This window comes from Cricetulus griseus (assembly GCF_003668045.3).
Source record: "Cricetulus griseus strain 17A/GY chromosome 1 unlocalized genomic scaffold, alternate assembly CriGri-PICRH-1.0 chr1_1, whole genome shotgun sequence".
Taxonomy (NCBI): Eukaryota; Metazoa; Chordata; class Mammalia; order Rodentia; family Cricetidae; genus Cricetulus; species Cricetulus griseus.
The window spans coordinates 157,796,630-157,805,367 of record NW_023276807.1 but is presented as its reverse complement, the minus strand read 5'-3'; the positions used below and the strand labels follow the sequence as shown (position 1 = coordinate 157,805,367).

The following is an 8,738-nucleotide window of genomic DNA, read 5'->3' as shown; positions in this document are numbered from 1 at the left end:
CCTCACCATTTATTTGTAGTGTCATGCATATGTTCCATCAGTCCCTGTAGCAATTATTCTATGCTTCCTTCTGATGACAAATGAAAAGCCTGTATCTTCACACCATGAGCATCCTTATGTCCCTACAAGTACAAATTGGTACCTTTGTTTCCTTCTCGATCATCTTATGTTGGATCAGCAGCTAAAGAAAGAAAAAAGATCACATGTGTTAGCTATAGCTGCATAACAAATTGCCCCCAAAATATAGTGGCTTAAAACAAACAGTGTGGGTGGGTTAGAAGCACCTTACCCAGGTGGCTCAGGATGTCCCTGGAAGGAACAGTTACGTTGCTGGGACAGCAGTCATGTGAAGCCCTGGCAGCAATGTGTCTGGGAAGGTGGAACTGGTTGTTGTGTTGAGGATCCAGTTTTTTCCCATGTAGTTTTCACCAAAAGGATACTGTCTGTTGATATGGCAATTGACTTTCTTGAAACAAGTGATCCAAGATGAAGCAAAGAGCAAGGTGGGAAGCCAGAGGCCTTTTATGGGCTAGTGTTAGTAACCACCGCTGGCCTTTCTACAGTGTCCTGTTGCTTATTGAGTCAGCTCTAGTCTGTATAGAAGGTGATGACAAAAATATGTGGGTGCCGGGAGGAAAGACTCCCTCGACACCATCTTGACTAGCAGGGAGAGCCATTGTTGTTCCCATTTTACAGATGGGAAACATCATGGCATCAATGAGAAAGTGGTAGTGACAGGAAATGATGCACTTTGACTATTAAGTCCTGCCCTAAGACTATGTTTCCTCCTCTAGTGTGGTAGCATTCCATGTTGATCATGGTTTTGAATTGTAATGTTACTGTTAAATCAGTATTTGAATTTTTGATTACCCATGTGTGGTGGTTATTTTTACTTGTCAACCTGACACAACTTAGAATCACCTGGGGATTTCAATGAGAAATTATCTACATTGAGTTGGTCTGTGGGCATGTCTCTGGGGGATTGTCTTAATTGGTTAAGTAAAGCCGGAAGACCCATCCCACTGTGAGTGGCAGCATTCCCTAGGCAGGGCCTGATCCTGAGCTGTGTAACATGGAACTAAGCACAAGCATCAAGCAAGCAGCAGTAAGCAAGCATGCACGCACTTCCCTTTACTCTGCACTGTGGATGTAACAATAGTGATGTGACAAGATGTTTTAAGTGCTTGATGCCCTTGGCTCCTCTGCTGTGATGGACTGTCACTTGGAACTATGACCTAAAATAAGCCCTTTCTCCCCTAAGTTGCTTTTGTAACGATAACAGAAATGGAACTAGGACATCAAAGTCTTGTCTCCCACTTCCCACCACTTGAATGTGTTGGAAGCTTTAAATGTTGGGACCCAGTGGCCGTGGTCTGTGATTAGGAGGTTATAGGACCCTGGTCTCTTCCTTCTGATCTTTCTTTTGCTTTTTGACATTGCTTTGCTCCACCTCATATCCCCGTCACAATATGCTACCTCAACACAGGCCTAAAGGCAATGGAACCAGACAACCCTGGCCTGACCAACTGTAAGAATTCCTTCTGAGTTGATTATGTCGGGTTTTGGTTACAGTGGTGCCTAGCACAAACACTATATGTATATTGGACATCCATTACATAGTGATGCTGAAGGCCACAGAGAGCACCAATTTGCAAAGGGCATTCACAGTGGGAAGGTGTGGCTGTCTTGGTTAGTAGGAAGCATGGCTGACACGGGCTAACATAGCATGCATTTATATTATGCCCATTCGATATTATAGTTTCAGCAAAAGAAAAGTGTACAAAAAGGAATAATTAAAAGTACTAGATTAGTGACTGACTGAATCGAATGAGCCTTCAAAGACAGGGGTGGGGAAATGATCTTAGGTTTAACTCACCAATCCTTTTTAGAGTTAATCTCACAGCAGATTCCCAAATCTGACCCCATCAAATACCTCCCCTCATCTCCCCTCCCCTTCCTTCCCCTCCTCTCCGTGCTTCCGTCTCCCTCTGGTTTTTCTTTCATCATTCTTCCCAATCAGAATTCTTTCCCTAACCAGAAAGTGCCTGAATTTAAGTGTACAGTGAACTCTGTCTCTGTTTACAACAGCAGGATTTATATTGCTCCTGGGTTTACATTTGGTTTCCTTTAAATAAATTGCATATGTATGCCAAGCTAAAAAACATCCACACTTATTTATTTATAAATATCTGAGAATCTTCATTTTAAACTAAAAGAAAAGCACATATAAATAAGGGTATATTTTCTTCTAAGACAGTGAATATTTTTATAGTGTTATGATGATACTAAAAATAGCACTTAATTTTTTTTTCCATAACATGGTTTCTCTGTGTAGCCCTAGCAGTTCTGGAACTCAGATGGCCTTGAACTTGCAGAGAGCCACCTGCCTCTGCCTCCCAAGTATTGGCATTAAAGGCATGCACCACCACTGCCTGGTGCTCTTGAATATATTAATTTTATATTGCTGAAAATCTTTCAAGAACACTGCTTTTAATTTTTAAAAATTTTAGTCTGAATGGAAGATTGACTCATAAATATAATAGAGGTGGGCAGGATAGGGTATAGTGGAAGCCTTTAGAAGTGCAGGGCCCACCACTGGAGGGGACTATGTTTAGGGGTATATTTGATCCAATTCCATTCAGGATGAGCAGTTTCTCTGTGTCTGAGTCACTGTTATACTGCTGTGAAGAGACACCATGACCAAGGCAGCTCTTTAAGAAGACAGCGTTTAACTGGGGGCCTGCTTACAGTTTTAGAGGTTTAGTCCATTATCGACGTGGCAGGAAACATGGTATCTATCAGGCATGGCAGGCATGGTGCTGGAGAAGTAGTGGGCAGCAACATCCTGATCCGAAGGCTGAGAGAAAGAAAAAGAAAAACACTGGGCTGGGTGTGGGCTTTTGAAAACCTCAGAGCCCACTCCCAATGACACACTTCCTCCAAAGGGCCACATTTCTTCTAATTCTATCAAAAACTTCTATTCCCTGGTGACTAAACATCCAGATCTATTAGCCTATGGGGCCATTCTTACTCAGATCACCACATTTGACTAGTGTGATGGGCCCACTCCTTTGAAATGGGATTCCCCTGTCAGTCAACCAAGGAACATAAACTTGGCCTCTGTGCCTTGGGCTTCCAAAGGCATCCCACTCTGTCTCTGACTCTCAAGTACTGGGATGACAATGGCCTCTATACCTACTTTGACGTGTGTCCTGGGGATTGAAACATTGGTCCTAACACTTGTATAGCAAGTGCCTTATCTACTGATCCTTCTCCCCAGCCCCATTATTTCTTAGTTAATTCCATGTTTATATCATTTGCCTATCTCCAAGGGAGTATTTTACTTCTTTCTTGAGCAATAGAAGTAAGTTTGTGTTCATGCAGATTATCAACCATTGGTTTATAGCAGCGGTTCTCAACCTTCCTAATGCTGTGATCCTTTAATACAGCTCTTCCTGTTCTGGTGACCCCCAGCCATAAAATTATTTTGTCACTACTTCATAACTGTAATTTTGCTACTGTTATAAATCATTATGAATAAATCATATCTCATATGAAGGATATCAATATGTGACCTCAAAGAGGTCATGTCCTAGACACTCTGGAGAATATGGAATTAATTCATCATGGAAATTTGAGACCTGCACTAGACACTGCCAGATTTATTCCCTGGGACAGGAACTGCACCTGAAAAATACTAAGTAGTATGATAGACCCGGTAACTAATGAAATTGTTTTGTGTATGGACATTTTATCTACATGAATGTCTGTGCACCAAGTGTGTGTCTGATGCCCAAGGGGTCCAGGAGAGGATGGATCCCTGGTGATTGGAGTTACAGGCAGTTATAAAATGAGGAGGCCAGGAATTGAACCTCTGGAAGAGCAGCCAGTACTCCTAACTGCTGAGCCATTTCTCCAGCTCCTATCTAAATCTAATGTAATCTTAAAGATTGCTATATAGTTGATTTTTCCCTCTTTCTGCCTATTAGTTTCTCCTATGAAATCATTTCCTAAATATAATTGTTACTGCTGAAATTAAATTAGCAATTAAAAAAATGAACTACTATAGTCTCTAGGAACGTTTTAGACGAACTAAAGTGTTATTCAGTTAGCAAGCTAAAATTGCATAATTTTATTCATGTTCACAATTTTCTAGAGGTGTTGTTATAGGCAGTTTAGTGTAGTTTAAAAATATTAGGAAGGTAATCCATGATACCATCTTTTGCACAAAACAAACTCTATAAAGACCCATCAGGACAAGACTGATTGCAATCTAAGATGAGAAAAAAATGTCATTATGCCCCTCCAATTATGATTTGATGAAGTAAATCAGTGAAGTCATTAAAGTTCCCATGTGAAATGACCATAAAACAAACTATTGCTTGAATCCAGTGGTAAAGCAAGTTTTCTATTAAAAGTTTAGGGTTGGGAGTGTGGCTCAGAGGTAGAAACTTGCTTACGTGTACAAGCCCCTGAGTTCAATTCCCAGCACCCCCCCCAAAAAAATGAAATATAAACAAAAACACCTCAAATGTGTGAGGGGGGTTAACTCGTTTAGTAAGATCAAGTTCTGCTGTAAAAACGGATTATACCTCAAAAGGAAGGCTCCACCCTTTCACACCTTCACTGCCTCTTACACCTTAGCTACTTCTTTACTTTTTTTTTTTTTTTAAGATAGTTTCTCAATTCTGATGTCGGCCACCCCAGAGCAAGGGGGAGAAAGAGAGAGGGAGGGAGAGAGAGAGATGGGGTATCCCTGTGAGCAAATATGTCTACCTGGGGTGGGGGAGACAGTTTCTCACTATGTAACCCTGGCTGGCCTGGAACTCCATATATCCCAGGCTGGCTTCAAACTCTGGTCTGCCTGCCTTTGCTTTCTAAGAGCTGGGATTAAAGTTGTGCACCACCACACCTGATTCAGCTTCTTAAAACCTATTTTAGGAGTAAAGCATTCATTAAGAACAACTTCTGCTTTCCAGAGGAGCTGGGTTCCAATCCCAGCACCTACATGGTGGCTTACAACCATCCACCATCAGTAGCCTCAGTACCAGGGGTTCTAAAACCCTCTTCTGGCTGCCACAGGTACCAGGCCTGCATGTGTACACAGATTCACTGAACACCTGTACACAGAAAATAAAAAATAAGGAGTTTTAAAACCCTATTTTAAAATGGTCACTTTGCAAACATTTAGTTTATGATGTGCCTCATGAATTGGCTTGATGTTTTGTCCTTCTCCAAATCTAAAAAGTGTTGGCCTTCATTTTGCTGTACAGAAATAATAGCCCTTTCCCCTTGTTACTAGAGAGATGTAATTTTCTTATAATGAACTATTTCTTGTTCCTTTAAAGTCTTTAAAATATTTTAAAGTCTTCAAAGTATTTCTAATATCCTTCCTATGTGGGAGTGAAGGATGTCCTAAAGGTCAAATTTAAACAGTTTGGCTTGCGTATCTTTTAAAAAATTTTTTGTATTAATGTATTTTTTACATTCTAGTACCAGTTCCCCTTCCCTCCTCTCCTCCTGATCCTCCCACCACTCCCCTACCCCCACCTCCCATCTGCTTCTCAGAGAGGGTAAGGCCTCCCCTAGGAAGTCTAAGTCTGTCTCATCATCTCATTGAGGCAGAACTAAAGCACCTCTCCACCCCCACACCCCTGTGTCTAGGCTGGGCAAGGTATCTCTCTGTATAGAATGGACTCCACTAAGTCAATTTGTGCATTAGAATTAGATCTTGGACCCACTGCCAGTGGCCTCATCTATTGTCCCAATCACACCATTGTCACCTATGTTAAGGGAGTCTTGTGCAGGTTCCCTATTTGTCAGACTTGAGTCAGTGATCTCTCACTCAGGTCAGTGGCTTGCATATCTTAAATGGCTTTATTTATGATTCTAGAATCTGGTAATACTTTTCATTCTGTAAAGTAGAATGTGTGTTTCAATGCAATGGGCAGAGCAAAGAGGTTTAATTCATTTTTAAAGACTGGGTTGTTGTGGAATATTATTTTAAATATTCCAGTCAAAGATGTGTTACATTTGCTTATGCTGTGGAATGGTATATTACTTTTGCTTATGCTGTATTTGTTTAATTATGTAAAGATGTGTTGCTTCTGTTTTACCTTGCCTGCCTAAGGCACCTGATTGGTCTAATAGAAAGCTGATCAGCCAATAGCTAGGCAGGAGAAAGGATAGACAGGCAGAGAGAATAAATAGGAGGAGAGAGCTAGGCTGGGAGAGGAATGAGAAATAGAGGAGGAGAGAAGGAGAGACATGCCTAGGGCAAGAAGCCAGGCAGCCACCAGTCAGACAGGAGGAGTAGTGAAGTAAGTTATACAGAAAGAAAAGGTAAGAAGCCCCGAGGCAATAGGTAGGTAAAGAGAAACAGGTTGATTTAAGTTAAAAGAGCTAGCCAGAAATGAACCTAAGCTAGATTGAGCATTTATAATTAATAATAAATCTCTGTGTCATGGTTTGGGACCTGATTGGTGGTCTAAAAGAGAAAGGTAGGTACATAGGGTCTCATATCTGGCTGGCCTTCATCTCCCAGTGTGGGATGCTCCAGCTGAGACTGAAGGTTAGTTTCTGATCCCCGGTCTCCATTCTTCAAATGTTGGGGTTACAGGCATTTGCCAACAGACATGGTTCTGTGTGGTGCTGCAGATGGAACCAGAGTCTGAGACATGCTACTCAAAGCACCCTGCCAACCTATCTCCAGTCCCAGCTGGGGGCTGGTTAAAGTTACTTTCCTTTTAACCAGGAACAGGGAAACAAAGTAGTAGAAAAACCACCAGCCACCAAGGATCGGTTCCTATCAGCTTACTTCTGCTCCTTACCAAGGGGAGGGATGATAATTAGAGCAGGGTTTCCCTGCTCAAATTGGTCTTTTTGGAAAATTGGCTATTTATTAAATATCTCCTGGTGTCTTAAAAGTTCTGGGAACAATCTAGTTTCAGTTTATGAAATAGATCTTTAAGAAGAATACCTCCTCTTTGATTTTTAGTTCAATTGGGTGAAGTCTGGGAGCCTGGCCTGAAACAAAATTTACCAAGTTGAATAACAGGCAACCATGTAGAAAAGGAGGTTAGGAGCAAGTGTGGAAACAATCAATTCCTCTAAAACAATCAATGTAAACAAAATTTCTGATGAAGGAAATATACTTTGTTACCCTCAGAGGGCCAAGCCTAGTCACTCAACAGCAGCGGATATTTTTTTTCAGATTTTTAAAATTTGAATTAGACAATCCCAGTTCCATTCTCCCTCCCATCCTCCCCTACCACCATCCCCCACCAACTAAAACCCTACCTATCACATATCCTTTCTGCTCCCCCTGGATGGTGAGGCCTTCCATAGGGTGTCATCAGAGTCTATCATATCCTTTAGGATAGGGCCTACGCCCAACCCCATGTGTCTTGGCTCAGGGAGTATCCCTCTATGTGGAATGGGCTCCCAAAACCCACACCTAGGCTAGGGATAAGTACTACAGGAGGTCCCGAATATTTCGAAGATTTCCTCAATGAAATCCATGTTCCTGGGGTCTGGATCAGTCCCATGCTGGTATCCCAGATACCACTCTGGGGAGCAAGAGTTCCCCGATGTTCAGGTCACTTCTTTCTGTGGGTTTCACCAGCCTGGTCTGGACCCCTTTGCTCTTCACTCATCCTTCTCTGCATCTGGATTCCAGTTCAGTACAGTGATAAGTTGTGAGTGTCTGCTCTTACTTCCACCAGCTGCTGAATGAGGGCTATCGGGCGGCATATAAGTCAGACACCAATCTCATTATCAGGGGAGGGCATTTAAGGTAGCCTCTCCTCTGTTGCTTAGATGCTGGTGTCATCTTTGTAGATCTCCAGACATTTCCCTAGGGCCTGATTTCTCTGTAAACCTAAAATGTCTCCCTCTATTATGGTATCTCCATTCTTGTTATCTTCTATTCTTCCCCTGAATCAATCTTTCTGCTCCCTCATGTCCTCTACATCTCTCAGCTTCTCCCCTTCTCATTCTCCTAGCTCCCTCCCACCTCTCCCCATGCTCTCAATTTGCTCAGGGGATCTTGACCCTTTCCCCTTCTCCAGGGGACCATGTATGTCTCTCTTGGGGTCTTCCTTGTTTCCTCGCTTGTCTGGCTGTGTGGATTGTAGGCTTGAAATCTTCTGCTCTACATCGAAAATCCATATATGAGTGAGTACATACCATGTTTGTTTTTTGGTGATTGGGTTACCTCACTCAGAATGGTTTCTTCTAGCTCCATCCATTTACTTGCAAATTTTAAAATTCCATTGTTTTTTGTCCACAGAGTAGTACTCCATTGTGTAAATGTACCACATTTTCTCTATCCATTCTTCGGTTGAGGGGCATCTAGGCTGCTTCCAGTTTCTGGCTATTACAAATAATGCTGCTATGAACATCGTTGAACAGATGTCCTTGTTATATGAATGTGCTTCTTTTGGATATATGCCTAGGAGTGGAATTGCTGGATCTTGTGGTAGACTCATTCCCATTTTCTTGAGGAGACACCATACTGATTTCCAAAGTGGCTGTACAAGTTGGCACTCCCACCAGCAGTGGAGAAGTGTTCCCCTTTCTCCACCTCCTCTGCAGCATAAACTGTCATTGGTATTTTTGATTTTAGCGATTTTGACAGGAGTAAGATGGTATCTCAGAGTTGTTTTGATTTGCATTTCTCTGATGACTAAGGATGTTGAACACTTTCTTATCTGTCTTTCAGCCATTTTAGATTCCTC

At 42.0% G+C, this 8,738-nt stretch overlaps 1 long non-coding RNA gene across 1 annotated transcript; it reads right to left on the bottom strand.

Moving 5' to 3' along the window:
- Positions 1-8: 8 nt before the first annotated feature.
- LOC113831015 lies at positions 9-2,853 on the bottom strand. The gene is made up of 3 exons (XR_004772345.1): positions 2,749-2,853; positions 290-443; positions 9-181 (listed from the first exon to the last, which is right to left on the bottom strand). It is a non-coding gene; the product is annotated as an uncharacterized LOC113831015 (long non-coding RNA).
- Positions 2,854-8,738: the final 5,885 nt, after the last annotated feature.